Source organism: Podarcis bocagei, assembly GCF_964188305.1.
Source record: "Podarcis bocagei genome assembly, chromosome: 9".
Taxonomy (NCBI): Eukaryota; Metazoa; Chordata; class Lepidosauria; order Squamata; family Lacertidae; genus Podarcis; species Podarcis bocagei.
Window position 1 is genome coordinate 14,275,829 of NC_138134.1, and position 15,227 is coordinate 14,291,055.

Here is a 15,227-nt window from a genome sequence, read left to right on the forward strand (position 1 = left end):
TTAAAATGTGGGTGTGTTTTTTTTTGGGGGGGGGTGTTATTGGGTTGTTGCCTTTATTTTGATTATATATTTTGTGGTTTTATATTTTGATTCTGTTCTGTGAACCGCACTGAGACCTCTGGGTATAGGGTGGTATATAAATTATAATAATAATAATAATAATAATAATAATAATAATAATAATAATAATAATAATAATAATAATAATAATAAAGGTCGGAATTGCAATACAGATATGTGTTTCCTAACCCCATTTTTAAAATCAGAGAATGTGGGAGCCGATTACAGATTCAAGGACACTGTAATCCACAATCTGGAAGTGACACAGAAGTAAGTCCTTTCACAAATGCATCTCAATCAGGCCTCTTCTCTGCAAAGGACAGTGACCTCAAAGAATCTCTCCTTCAGATCTGCAGAAGTTTGTAACAAGACAGACAGTTCCTCAGGCAGTGAAGGCTCAAACCATTTAGGACTTTACTTCTTGTACAACTCAGCTGAAACTGAGCCACAGGATTTAGCAGCAGATCCTGAAATCTTTCACAAAAGAAGCAGGTGGTGAACATCACCTAGTCAAAATAGTCTCAAAATAGGTTAATTGAAGTGTTGAATGAAAGCTGCATACCTTGAATTTGGACAATTCTCAGTACTCATATGTTCATATTGTTCCAATTCTTTTTCCCTGCAAAGCATTCACTGCTCTTGGCCCCACTGGTCCACCAAACTACATAACCCTGTTGTTGTGAGTTTGTGGGGTACCTAGACTTCCCTTCTAATTCCTGGACCCACCTTCTAATACCTGTGAGCCAAACACTGGATTTAGCATGTTAAAATCAAGCCAAGCTGGCTTCCTGTGTTCAGGGGCTTGCTTGGGATGGGCCACTAAGGAGAACGAAAGGAAAGTGATGAGCCATTAGGAATCTCACCAGAGAGAGCAGCCCCTCCTTCAGCTCAGAGTTAGTTAGGAAGACAAAGGCCCGGAATGGAAGGAGAACAGTTGTTTAGGACTGTAGTTGGCTGGGATGTGAGCTCAGAGGAAAAGGTGGCAACCTGCTTAATGCAGCAAGCTGAAATTAGGGAAGGAAAGCCATGGCTGGTGTCTGTCTAGAACCAAACATACTGCTATGGGAGAAGCAAGACTCTATTGAAGTATAAAGCTGAGAGCCCCTCCATTGCAGGCTCAGGTTGCATATATGTGTAAATAAACTATATATCATAAAGACACCACACTCTGCCTCATTTCCAAAGGAAACATGAATCCTGAATGAGCGTCTCGACCCCAGGAATCTCACACTGCTTTGAGACTGGGGTGGCACATAGCACTATTGTGATTGTGGCAACAGCTGACCTGATTTTATCAATGAGGTCATTGAGCTAAATGCAGAAAAGACATACATAAATGAGCAAAAGTGCTTGGATCACCACAGCCGATTGGATTAAGCAGCAATGTGAATGAACAAGACCAAGGAATGTGGAGACAAAGAAGAGAATGATGCTAAGAAGTTGTTGTTGTTTAGTCGTTTAGTCGTGTCCGACTCTTCGTGACCCCATGGACCAGAGCATGCCAGGCACTCCTGTCTTCCACTGCCTCCCACAGTTTGGTCAAACTCATGTTCGTAGCTTCAAGAACACTGTCCAACCATCTCGTCTTCTGTGGTCCCCTTCTCCTTGTGCCCTCCATCTTTCCCAACATCAGGGTCTTTTCCAGGGAGTCTTCTCTTCTCATGAGGTGGCCAAAGTATTGGAGCCTCAGCTTCAGGATCTGTCCTTCCAGTGAGCACTCAGGGCTGATTTCCTTAAGAATGGAGAGGTTTGATCTTCTTGCAGTCCATGGGACTCTCAAGAGTCTCCTCCAGCACCATAATTCAAAAGCATCAATTCTTTGGCGATCAGCCTTCTTCCATACACAACTACTGGGAAAACCATAGCTTTTACTATACGGACTTTTGTTGGCAAGGTGATGTCTCTATTTTTTAAGAAGTAGCAAGACCCTAAAGACCTCTTAACTCCATTGATACACAGTGAAGAGAGTATATTCTAACCAGTTTATTCAGCTATGTAGAATGTTCTACTCCTAAAGTCAGTATAAAAATTAGACATTTGGTGGAAGCCTAAATAAATTGGAGCCTTTACTAAAGTTTACAGAAAGTAGGGTGGTCTGTTTGGGGGGTAGGGGGGAAAAAACTAATTTTGGAATGTTTTTTCCCTGTGAATCTCTTCCTTGTTCTTATTTGTCTGTCTCCTGCCAAACTTGCTTTTGATTTAGTTGATGTTTTCTGCTGTTCAGACTTGCTAAAGTGCTCTTGTCAACAGTTCAGTGGCTGAGTGAAGCAAAGTGTTAGTTAATAGCGTGAAAAGTCTGGTGTGCTGTCAGAAAAGGGCAGGCCATTAACTTGTGAAAATCCTGTTTCCAATGTTCAACAGCCCTGGTGCTGGCAGAATGAATCTCGCTGACGACTAACTGTTAAAAATTACAAATGGCATTTGAATTTATGTCACTTGATAATTAAGCACGAAGGTGTTTCACTTCTGTCAGCCTTGGCAGAAGTGTTTGCTTACAACAAGGCTTAACACCATTGTAGAAACAAGCCACATGTTCTAATCTAAGCTTATGTCCATCTGCATCAGCTTGTTCAAGTTATCTTTGATAAAATGTGAAAATGTGATCCACTGTACAGGTAAATTGGGGAGGTTTTTTATTGTTGTTTGTAATTTTTAAAATGCGGATGTTTTGCTTTGTTTTAAATTTGGACTCTATTCATGCTCTGGGACTACTTTATAGAACAGAAGTCTCCAAGCTCAGGATTAGGGAGCATCATCTAAGCCAAGAGTGTTCTTCAGATGTAAATGCCATCTGGCAAATGGCCTTTGTAATTCCAAACTGAACTGAGGACACACCATTGATGGGGAACTCTGGTCAAGAAGCTGCCAAACTTTTTAGTGGAATGTAGTATAGCTACTAAGTCAATGTAGTTTAGTGTATCATCTGAACCCAGAATCATGGTTAAGATTTAAATCTTTTAAATCTACCACTAGGACTTATTTTTGAGAAGACATGCATGCAATTTACTGTGGATTGCACATTCTGGAAATTCAAAGTTGCATGGCCAATCTGTCTCCTCAAGACTCCTCAAGGAGCACCTATCTCCGTTGCTGATATCATGTGTCTGTGTTGTGACATCATTGCACTTGTGATTCTGTGTTTTATTATGTGTTTACCATGTACACCACTTCAGTGGCTTTATGCTGTAAAGCAGTCTATAAATTTATTTAATAATTTTCATATTCATATCATTTTCATCATTTTTCATATGAAAATGATGTACATGTGGTATATGACTCTTAGTAAGTTGGCAACAAATGTATAAGGCAAGTACAAATACCTGATGGAAATGTAAAGAAAAAGAAGGTACCTTTTATCATATGTGGTGGCCGTGTAAAGTAATAAAAGCATTCTGGGAAAATATATATAGTTTAAAATAACCTTTATTTTTAAAAAATAAAAACAACAACAACAACCCTGAAGCTTTCTTATTAGGAATTGAAATAATATGCAGTTGAAAATGTTGACAATAAGACACATGGAGGGGATGGAGGGAAGTCTGGAGATTCAGATAAATCTCTAAATGTGGATATTGACTTGGTGTTGTTATAACTCTACGCTTGTACAATCAAATAAAAATTATTAATATATAAAAAATTAATAAAAAATAAATGAATCATATTTTCTGGGTGTGAAAGCAATTAAGAGCTCATGAGTTGAAAGAATGCATGGAGATGCATTCTTCACACACTGGTCTCATGCACAGAGCGTCCACACCCACCCACCCACAATCTACTTGTTATGCTGGGGCTTTAAGAGGGGACCCTCGCCCGATCGAATGTTAGCTGTGTTCCTGCCAACTTCAGAAACTGTCTGTTTGATGGCAGTTCTACAAATAATGGCAACAGAGGTTCCCTTGTAGATAAACTACAAAAACAGAAGTCTCAGTGCTGACAAGAAAATGAGGATTAATACATGGAGAATGAAGCACTGACATGGGGATCATGTTAGATGATAAATATTATGTAAAGGCAGTAATTATATGCTATCTTTTTCTCTCTTGTAAACAACTGTGATATTGTTAGATCTAAAATCCTGAAAATTACAAGGCAATTGTTCTCAATGTTATTTAGTAACTTCCAAATATTTGTGACATGCAATTTGTGTCAGTGCTTGCCACTTGCCACCTAACAATTACAGAACATTTGGAAGGTTATGTAAGTGAACAAGAAGGCATTGGAAAATGACCTGCCATTTGAAAGGAAAATATTACACTGCACTCTTGCAGAAACATCTCTTGCACAATAGAGGTTTTAATGCCAGTGCCAGAGGTTGAATGGGCTGCAACCTGCTGGGCTCCACAGGTCCAATGAGATCCCACCAGGTCAACTGTGCAGCCACTTTGAATTTTCACTGGGCTCTCACTGTCAGGGAACTGCCATCAGAGGGTCTCTGATTCTGCAGGGGAAGGTCCAAGCGCTAGAGGGAGACTCAGCCGGGAAGAAGGAGAAGAGAATGAGTGTAACACCAGGGATCCAGGAGAGCAACGGGACAGGGAGGTGCAGGGGCTCCAGGACTCTTCGTTGGAAGTTAGCGAGGAGAGCCCAAGCACCCCGCTGCCCACGCCCGCCCTGCGCAGGAGACTCCCGCGCAGTGAGAGGCGGAGACGATTGGGCGTCAAACAGCTCTTATGTTGGCAACGCTTTAAGAAACGCCCACAGTCAGATTCTACGAGTGACTAAGGGCAGCCACGCAAATATGGGCTGCGTAGTCCGGAGGGTTTAACCAGGCAATCCGATGCTCAAACGGAGCAGGATTACGCACGAGTAACTCCCAACCACTACACTCACAAAGGTCAGAGGAGACAGATTCTCACAAAGACTCCATTTAACACTTGGAGAAAGGCGAGAGATCACTCATGATACCTGTGGTCCTTGAGTTCAGACTGAATAAAGGAAGTGGGCAGAAGGAGTTGAGAACATAAGGCTAAGGATGGATATGCGAAACTTCAGTTCTGTTGGTTTGTTAGTCCTGTTCTTTCAACAGTAAAGAGGGACCCAAGTAGGTTTTTTCTAAGTCCCTACCCCAAACCTAGAACTGATTCTTCCATGCTTCATTGTAAGAATTCTGTTCTGATTCATGGACTACTATATCAGACTGCAGTCAGGGAGGAGAACATAAACAAAATATTACCTCTCCCCAATGAACCGCTACATTTCCTCCTGTCCATATACTGTTTCCATAACATACATTTAATTCCCCAAAAGTGATTTTCTTGCATGACATTTAACATAGCAGAAATCAAAGTCTTCAGGATAAAAGGGCTTTGTGTTCTCCTGAGCCACATTGCATCCAGTGTTCTGATCTTTACAGGACCTTAGAGAGATATTCAAAAAATACCTTAGAAATGTCATGAGTCACAAGTCACTGAATGTGATCAAAGATCTCATGTTCTTAAATGATATTGTTCCTGGAGGTGTGGGGTTCTATTGGGGCCATCATGGGAAACATAAGAATGCTGTAGGTGGGCTAACAAAAATCTAATGATTAGTAAAAATAAAAAATAAAAAATACAAGGTGGATTTTACATATTTCTTAAGATCCAGGCATTTACGTGCCTCCTGAGCTTCTTTATATGGTGAAAGAGTAGATCCATCCCTAACTTTCCTCCATCGATATAATTTCATATGTGAGATGGAATTTCCACATAGACAAAATCATGAAGATGTCCAATTAGTAACAACAGATGGAGTTTTCCTACCAGGGGTGACTTTCCAGCTGCTCAATGGGAGAGACCTCTTTGCCATAGCATAGCTCAACTTTGAGATCAGGATTGGTTGAGTGCTGCAGAGAGCTGGCTGTCCAACAATTGACAGAAATGCCTCAGCAAGTTCGTGGAATTATAAAATGTGTGTGTGTGATAGGAAAGAGTATTGCAGCTTTGGATTTTGAGGAGAATTTTTTTAAAAAGTATTATATTTGCAATGGGAGGGCTGTGTCCCAATAAGCTCAGTGGACCAGTCTCCACTGGTGTTGACTCTTGTAACCTCTGCAACACATTATATGTAGGCCTGCCGCTGAAGATGTTTCACAAACTTCAGCTGATGCAGAATTCAGCAGCCAGGTTGCTCACCAGGGCAGGCCAGTTTGAACATAGAATGCCAATCCTGGTCTGACTGCACTGACTGCGAATTAGTTTCCGGGCCCAATTCAAAGTGTGGTTTTGACCTATAAAGCCTTAAATGGTCCAGGACCACCATACCTCAAGGACTGCCTCTTTCTATATGAACCTACCCAGACACTGAGATCATCTTCTGAGGCCCTTCTTCATGTGCCTCCTCCAGGAGAGGTCCAGAGGGTGGCAACATGAGAAAGGGCCTTTTCTGCAGTGGCTCCCCATTTGTGGAATGCTCTCCCTAGGGAAAATAAAAAAATCCTTCCAGTAGCACCTTAAAGACCAACTAAGTTAGTTCTTGGTATGAGCTTTCGTGTGCATGCACACTTCTTCAGCTACCAGATACACAGAAGAAGTGTGCATGCACACGAAAGCTCATACCAAGAACTAACTTAGTTGGTCTTTAAGGTGCTACTGGAAGGATTTTTTTTATTTTGACTATGGCAGACCAACACGGCTACCTATCTGTAACTGAAACTCCCTAGGGAAGTTTGTCTGGTATCTTCATTCTATATCTTTAGGCACAGGTAAAAATATTCGTTTTCTCCCAGGCCTTTGGCTGGTAAACAGGCTATGTCCATTTGTGCGAGGGAGATCATCGGTTTGTTATGCTCTTGTTTTTTATTATGTACTTTGTGGTTTTATTCTGTATTTTTATTCTGTTATCCATCCTGAAATCTTTTGGTGAAGGGCAGTATACAAATTTAATAAATAAAAATAAAAATAATTCTCCTTAAAGTTCTAAATGAACCCCAATACATCACAGTTTCTGAAACCTACTAGCTTTTGTTTTGATTTTCCTTAATGTAAGGAATATTGAAGAACTATCTTAAGAAACATTGTAAAATTAATGAATGTTAGATTGATGCGGTTTTAGAAATTAAGTGGATTACAGCTGTAAGGATTAAGTTAAAAGAAAAGAAAGGTTAAAAATTAGATAAAATTAAGGGTGAGGATTTGCTGAATTAAAATCTGAAATTGGAATACAGAAAGGGGAGGTATGAGGAGGTCGGAGAAGTAAGTTATAAGAAAATAAGGGTTTGAAATTACACTTGTTTCTTTTTTGTTTGTGTTTGTTTGTATTATTGTGTTTGTGTATATAATTCGTGAAACTTTAATAAATATGTTATATATATAAAAAAAAAGAATATTGAAGCAGTGCATTCCCCAAAAGAGGTGTTTGGCACCAACCATTGCATTGCAACATTTTTGGTAACTGGTTAATATACTTTTATTTTCCCAGGCATATTTATTTGCTCGGTGCTTTAGCCTCCAGCATTATTCTAGCTGCTTCTTCAAATTATTCTTAATGGTGTAGTTTCGTTATATATTTTAGTATCTTATGAAATCAATAATTTGTTATGCATCTTATTCACCACCTTAGAGTCTCTTGAAGAAAGGGATTGGGGGAGAGATAGGAAAACAATCAGGTAATATGCTTCATGAAGGATATACGACTCCTCAATGTACAAGCCAAGTGAAGTGTTTCAGCCCGGCCAAATCTCCCAGCCTGATTTGCCTAAAATAGAAATTTGAGGAGAATTAAGAGACTGCTAATGAGATAAATTACATTTTCAGAGGAATCCTAGTCCTATCAGTGGAAGTTATTTTCGGATTAATCAGCACAGGCTTAGCTGATAAAGAAATAGTCTTGAAGCCACTGAAAAGAGGGAAAGTGATTCCTAGTTCTTTCTCATGCAATTTAAGAGTCCCATACCTCTATCCCAATTAATCTTTCAAAGTAACAGGTACCACCATCTGGAGGGCCCTAGATTCATCATCACTGTCCTTTAGCATCTTGACCTGGAAGGAAGCCCCATTGAACACAATACCTGATGTAAGTTGATAACAACCATAAGCTTAGAAGCAAATTCTGATGTTGTCTTGCTTCTGTCTTTCACGAGAGGAGAATCTGGCCATTTAAATGTATGCTTGCCACTCACATTTGAAGGCACCAAGCATGTAACTTGCTGTTTAAACCTATGCTTTTTTGAACCTGAGTTCAAAAAGTACAGTTTGAATCAGCACTAGCTCTTCTAACATTTTGTCTGAAGTTTTCTTTGTTTTTCATCTAATTTTGAGATCTTGCTTTTCAGCTGTTAATGTAACAGTGGGACAAATTTGGTAGCGTTCCACGGCACCGCTGCTGTATTGAAGTTCTATATAAAATAACGTTCCATTGTATTATAGAATTCTTTCACGTGTCAATATTGTACAGGGAGCCTTCGCTTCCTGTGTGTGAAATTTATTTATAACTACATTTTACGAGATGGATGTGCTGTAATGCTGAAAGCTCTGAAAATGTCTGTACAGTTGAGATCAGTGCCTTATTGGACTATTCTGGAGTTGAAATATATTTGTCACAACCCTGTGTTGATATAATGAGGGTCTGTCCCCATGCCCAGGGTGAAAATGTGAGGCTAGAATTGGGGTATAAAGGTGACAACTTTATTAACCCCATTCGGAATCCATAAGAGAACAAGAAGAATGTACATTTAAAGAAAATGTTTACTGAATACATGGGTGAAAATTGTGTTCATTTAAAAATGCTGGTAGCATTAAGATAAATTCAACAGTGTAAGTAAGTTTAATGATGTAACAATGGATTACTGAATGGTTTCATAAGTTCATGTAAAATACGCGGGAATGTATGGTATGCAAAATGAACTATGGAAAGAGAAGAAGGGAAGTCATTGATTTAAGGTTGTTTAAATGAATATTTGAAATGTAAATTAGAAATATCAGTGGATAGAAGCATGGTTTCTGCTAACAACAGTGGTGTAGCAGGTGGTGAGGTAGGCAGGGGGGTGTCATTGCCCTGGCTGCAAACTCTGGGGGAAGCAAACAAGACACCCCACACAAAGATCCCTGTCGTGCCCTGCCTGGCTCTGGCAGTGAGGGCTGGGTGAGCACAGAGGGTGAAGAGCACTCTGAGCACCCAATCCCCGCCCAGCATGTGAGAACCCGCCCATCAGCAGTGGGGGGCTGGGGAGTGTAGAGAGTGGTTTTCAGAGGGAAGTGATGAGAAACAATGTCTGACAAACCATGCCCATCAACTCCCATCCACTCCACACACAAACTGGGATGATGCTTGTATACAAATGAAAATAGTGACGACCTATTCCAGATCTTTCACACAAGCTTGGGGATTGCAGTAGACGAAAACACAGCTTTTGGAGTATGTCATTCCCAAATACCAGCTGCATATTGATGAAGCCGTGTGCCAAAATATCTGAAAAATCAGCAACTTTACTACAATAAATGGCAATGGGAAAAGGCCCTAGTGATAAGGAGTTCACTAAGCTAAGTGTGCGCCGTGTGTAGAATTACTTTCTGTCCAAATAGAAAACATTTTCTCTGCCAGATTTTTCCCAGCCACGAACAATTCCCTTGGGAATTATTCTCCGAGCCATGAATAATTCTCTTGAGGAGAAGGCAGCCCTTGAAACTTCATGTCAAAGCCTGAGATCTAGGGAATCTCCACTAGTGCTCTGATACCCTCAACATCAATTGAAATGAGAGCTGGTGCCCCTCCCTTCATAAGAAGGCAAAGTTCAACTGGGAAAAAATGTGAAGCCTTAGGTCTGAGAGGTACCAGTTCTCAGAAATAAAACTGATCATGATAGTGTTCTCATGTAACAACTTTAGACAGTCGATATATGCAAGGAAAGTTTGAGGTCAAGGAAATGAAATACTCTCAAGCTAAATCCGATAGCTTTACTCCACAGCAATCAATGAGATCATTCTGGAAGAACTGGCTTGAGGTGGGAGTCTACTGATAGGAACAGTGTACTTTAGCTGAGAGGTTTGTTTTCTACTGATATGAAAGGCAGATATTTTGAGAGGTTTAATTTTCCTAGTAGAAACAGCTAGAGGGTACATGCTGCAGTTCACAAGCTGAGTGAGTCTGAAAACAAAAATATCCCTGGCTTTTGAAAAGAAAAGCTGGAATAGTGGGTGTTATTTGCCCTCTAAAACACCATCATCTTAACACAATATATGGGATGCTATTCAAGCAATTTTACTCAGAGCAGAGCCATTGGAATTAAGGAACATGACTAAGTTGGGTCCATTAATTTCAACAGGTCCATTCGCTGCTATTTTTCTAGAAAAAGAGGTGCCGAAACTCACCATGAATGCTTCCTTTGCTCTCTTATAAAAGGTAAAGTTAAAGGACCCCTGGACAGTTCAGTCCAGTCAAAGGCGACGAGGGGGTCACGGCGCTCATCTTGCTTTCAGGCCGAGGGAGCCAGCGTTTGTCCACAGACAGCTTTCTGGATCATGTGGCCAGCATGACTAAACGGATTCTGGCGGAATGGAACACTGTGATGGAAACCAGAGCACACGGAAATGCTGTTTACCTTCCCGCCACAGCAGTACCTATTTATCTACTTGCACTGGTATGCTTTTGAACTGCTAGGTTGGCAGAAGCTGGGACAGAGCAATGGGAGCTCACCCCGTCATGGGGATTCAAACCGCTGACCTTCTGATCGGCAAGCCCAAGAGGCTCAGTGGTTTAGATCACAGCACCACCCACAGCAATGGTGATGACAATAATGGCAATGGTGCCCACCTGAGAGGTGCCAGAAGTGAGTTCTGGCTGACACTTATTTGACTTTTTTCCTTTATGGGTAACCTGGGCACTGGGTTTAAAGTCATGTGGATTGGAAGATGCATAACTGGATAAAAATATGCTGCTTGCAACAGATTTTGACAGAAAACTCACTTGATTTGGAACATTTAGTTTAAGGCATGGTCTATTTCTTTAAAAAAAACCATTCTCCACTTTTCAAAACCAATTTTGTATTCATATTTCAATTATAAGTTGATATAGAGTGTCACTGAAGTGAGAACAAGTGCAGATAATATAAATGAGATTGGGATATAAGTGGATAAGAGAAATTGCTGGGAAACTTGGGTTAATTAATATAGCTTGATATTGAAATATATCCTTTATGTGCAAGATCCATGAAGGATGTTTGGCTGTTTATGGTGTAAAAGCATAATGTGAGATGATCAATGAGGTACTCTAGCTTGGAAATATGAGATTGCTTCATAATTATGTCTTAATCATACACCGTAGGAAGCAAGTTTCACCAGTCTGCCTTTCTTCTCTGACTGTGATCACTTGCTAAATTAGGGGGTGCAGAAGCTTTCTGAGAAATTTCACGAGCTTTATTGAAACATTTTGTTGTTCCTCAAAATTCACCTCATCTTTCACCTGAAGAGAAACTCCCAAATTTTCACTTGAATTTTGTATTAGGTAGTCTCAGCAACCTAATTCTGACTTCCCTTATGATTCCTGATATTTATACTCCAAATATGCTTCAGCTTTCACCTTTTGTAAAAATTTTCTCTCACAAGTCTCTCCAAAGTCTCTCCAAAGTCTTACCTAACGTAATACAAAAGTGAAATTTGAAAGAACAGTATGTGCAGTCTATGCTAGTGTCCTCTAGTTAAACAGAAGTTGTTAATTGGCCTAAAAATTAGAGTTCTAAGGTCCCTGAAGTCCTCTTTAAGGGATCGGCTGCATAGCTTTAGGCTTCCCTCTCTGTTATATCACAACATCTGAACCACGAGAGGGGAAGCAGCCACTCTACAAGTGAGAGAAAGTAAGTCATTGGTATCAAGAGAGGTGTAGCAGGCAGGCAGGTCTTAGATCATATTTGTGTAGCACTTTACATCAGCAAAAGTGCTTTATGATCCTTTTTGCAGTCATCCTTGCCAAAGCTAAGATGACCTGTTTTGAACTTCAGTTCACAACTATTCCAGAAAATGGACCAGAAAATGCATAGGTACAATGGGATTTGCATGCACGGCTTTCTTATTGCAAAATGCATGCTCATGTTTACAAAATCTATGATGCAGTGAGAACGTAAGCAAAAAACCAAAACCATCACTACCACAGATAATATTCAAGCTCTGGGTTAAACTAAACAATTCAGAAAACAGTCACTGGGGAGGGGGGTGTACTGAATCTGGCAGATTTCTCAAGAAATAACTTGAGGCTGGCCAAATGAAATAGATATTGACGTTTCTCCTGTGAATAATACCCCCATTCAGAAATACAATACAACCTCACTAAACCGGTTTGTGCACCTCAACTGGCCTTTGTGTAAATGCCTGCCAGTGTTGATAAGCCCTGTGGCATACCTCAAAGGTCAAGTCATGTCACCTTCTGTTAGACCAAGCTAAGAGAAGTAATTAACAGATAATAAAAATGCACAATTTATCTCTCTCTGATAATACTTGGTCAATAGGAATAGTTTGAAGACAGTCCAGGAAAGAGATCGCTGAGGTATTTGCTATTAACATCAGACCTTCGGTTCATATGATGCCAAAAGTTTAATGAATGCCTTGTTTTTAAAAAATTGCTTTGGAACTGTGTCTTAGTTTACACTAGCTTTTCCAATCACTTGGGCACACATTTGAAGATGACTTGGGTTGTAAGATTTAGCCATCAATCTTGACCTAAATCTTATAATCTCTGGTTTCAAGAGTGGTCCCTTCCCCAGAGCAAGAGAGTAATTTCCACTCCAACATTTTGCCCCTTGCCAAACCTCTCTGAACTGATTGCCTCTGTCCTAGTTCACACCCTCAGGATAAAGGTGATCTATAGCCCTCTGTAATCCTTAATGACAGTTTGGACTAGGATGCATAGCATCAACATTCACGAGCATTAAGCTGTGGTATTCACTGTGGTAACCTTTAAAAAAAAGTTCTGACCTTTTTTATTTTTGCTGTTACCCTAAGGTGCTTTATAAGCAAAACATACTTGGCAATAAAGACATGCATCAACTTAAGAACATGAGCTCTTCTGGATCAGACCAACGACACATCCAGTCCAGCATTCTGATCACTGTGGCTATCCAGATAATAGAATCGTAGAGTTGGGAGGGACCCCAAGGCTCATTTAGTCCAACCTACTGCAATGCAGGGTGGCGGGTGGCGCTGTGGGTTAAACCACAGAGCCTAGGACTTGCCAATCAGAAGGTCGGCGGTTCAAATCCCCGTGACGGGGTGAGCTCCCCTTGCTCGGTCCCCGCTCCTGCCAACCTAGCAGTTTGAAAGCACGTCAAAGTGCAAGTAGATAAATAGGTACCACTCCAGTGGGAAGGTAAACTGCATTTCCGTGCGCTGCTCTGATTCACCAGAAGTGCCTTAGTCATGCTGGCCACATGACCCGGAAGCTGTACGCCGGCTCCCTCGGCCAGTAAAGTGAGATGAGCGCCACAACCCCAGTCGGCCACAACTGGACCTAATGGTCAGGGGTCCATTTACCTTTACCTTTTACTGCAATGCAGGAATCTCAGCTAAAGCATCCATGACAGAGGGCCATCTGACCTCTGCTTCAAAACCTCCAAGGAAGGAGAGTCCACAACCTCCTGAGGGAGACTGTTCCACTGTCAAACAGCTCTTCCTGTCAGGAAATTTGTCGGTATACTTAGACGGAATCTCCTTTCTTGTAACTTGAAGCCATTGGTTCAAATCCAACCCTCCAGAGCAGGAGAATACAAGCTTCTTCCCTCTTCCATGTGACAGCCCTTGAGATATTTGAAGATGCTGATGGGAAGCTCATAGGGCTACGATCTCAAACACAGGTATTTATTAGTTTCCCCTTGAAGCAATTATTTATTGCATTTATATTCCTCCTTTTATTTCCAATGCAACTCAAAGTAGGGCATAATGAGTTTTTTAGGCATCTTGGAGTCCTCTGCACATTGCTGGATAAGCTTAACAGATACAAGATCTGCTAGCCAACTGTGGGGATTCATAAGGGTCTATTGAATGCTTTGCCATGGTTCTTCTAGAAGAATGCACATGGACAATGTTATATGTGGTTTGTATGGGTTTTGTGAAATGTTTCATGAATAAGATCCTGGAGGCGTATTCATATGCAAGCCCTGTGAGCTCCTGTTCTGACATTTTCCATGATAACTCTAGAGCTCCAAAGTTGCTTTGGAAGCAACAGAGCATCTTAACCCTTTGATGCTCTTTCATGTGTTTCTCAGCTCCTTATTTCATTACTCAAAGTCCTGGAACTGCCACAGGCAGACTGCCTATCAAAAGGCGGAGTTAAGCAAACTTGCTATACTCCGATTCTTTTTTACAAGGGGAGGCCATTATGTTCCATCAGCCATAAGGGTTTTAAAATACAAAATCTGTTTCCCAACTTCTCTATGCTTCAAACGTCTGGTACAGCAGTTCATTTCCTAAGTTAGACAGGTTCCAGGCAAAGTTTCTTCGGTCCCTATTCCAGGTCCCAAACTGTGTCCCAAATTCAATTCTATTTTTTAAAAAAAATATTTATTAAGTTTTCACAAATTTTAAAAAGACATACAATACACACAATACAAAAATATACATACAATAACAAACAAACACGTATAATTTCCACTCCTTTTTTCCCTTAAACTTACTTCATCGACTTCCCCATACCTCCCCTTTCTGCATTCCAATTCCCAAAATTATTTTAGCAAATCCTTCCCCTTAATTTTATCTGATTTTTTCCTTTTCTTTACTTTTACTTAATCTTTAACAGCTGTAATCCCTTACTTTATATAACCGCAACATTTTAGCATTCATTAATTTTGCAATATTTGATGAGATAAATTTTACCCAAATTCAATTCTATTTCTGGAAACAGGTGAATGCCCACTCTCCCCCAAAGCATGGTGGGCTGCCTTGAGATACTGGCTCAATATCTCAGTATTTGGCCTGGGGAAGGGATTATTTGTACCTTCAATGAACAAGAAGTTTGTCAGCCCATGGCTCAAAACTATGGCCAGAAAAGCCACCTTGATTGGACTGCCATCATCCCTCTTATATCATCTGGGTTATGACACTGCCCTTGAATCCCTGAGGCAAAGGCTTTGGGACATTGCACATAGCGACCTGCAATCTTGATCCTATGTAATTTGTAGCCCGGTCGCAGCTGGAATCCAATACGGGTACGACTTTCAGATATCCTCATCCCTATCGGCATTTATTTATCAAAGCCAGACTAAATGT

At 40.6% G+C, this 15,227-nt stretch overlaps 1 protein-coding gene across 1 annotated transcript in view; it reads right to left on the bottom strand.

Moving 5' to 3' along the window:
• Positions 1–6,653: 6,653 nt before the first annotated feature.
• The window catches only part of LOC308594608 (uncharacterized protein), a 182,191-nt gene continuing 173,617 nt past the window's right edge, over positions 6,654–15,227 (bottom strand). Inside the window, exon 2 of the transcript XR_014011500.1 lies at positions 6,654–6,686. The gene's annotated coding sequence lies outside the window, so the exon portion shown is untranslated. The remainder of the gene's footprint in view (positions 6,687–15,227) is intronic.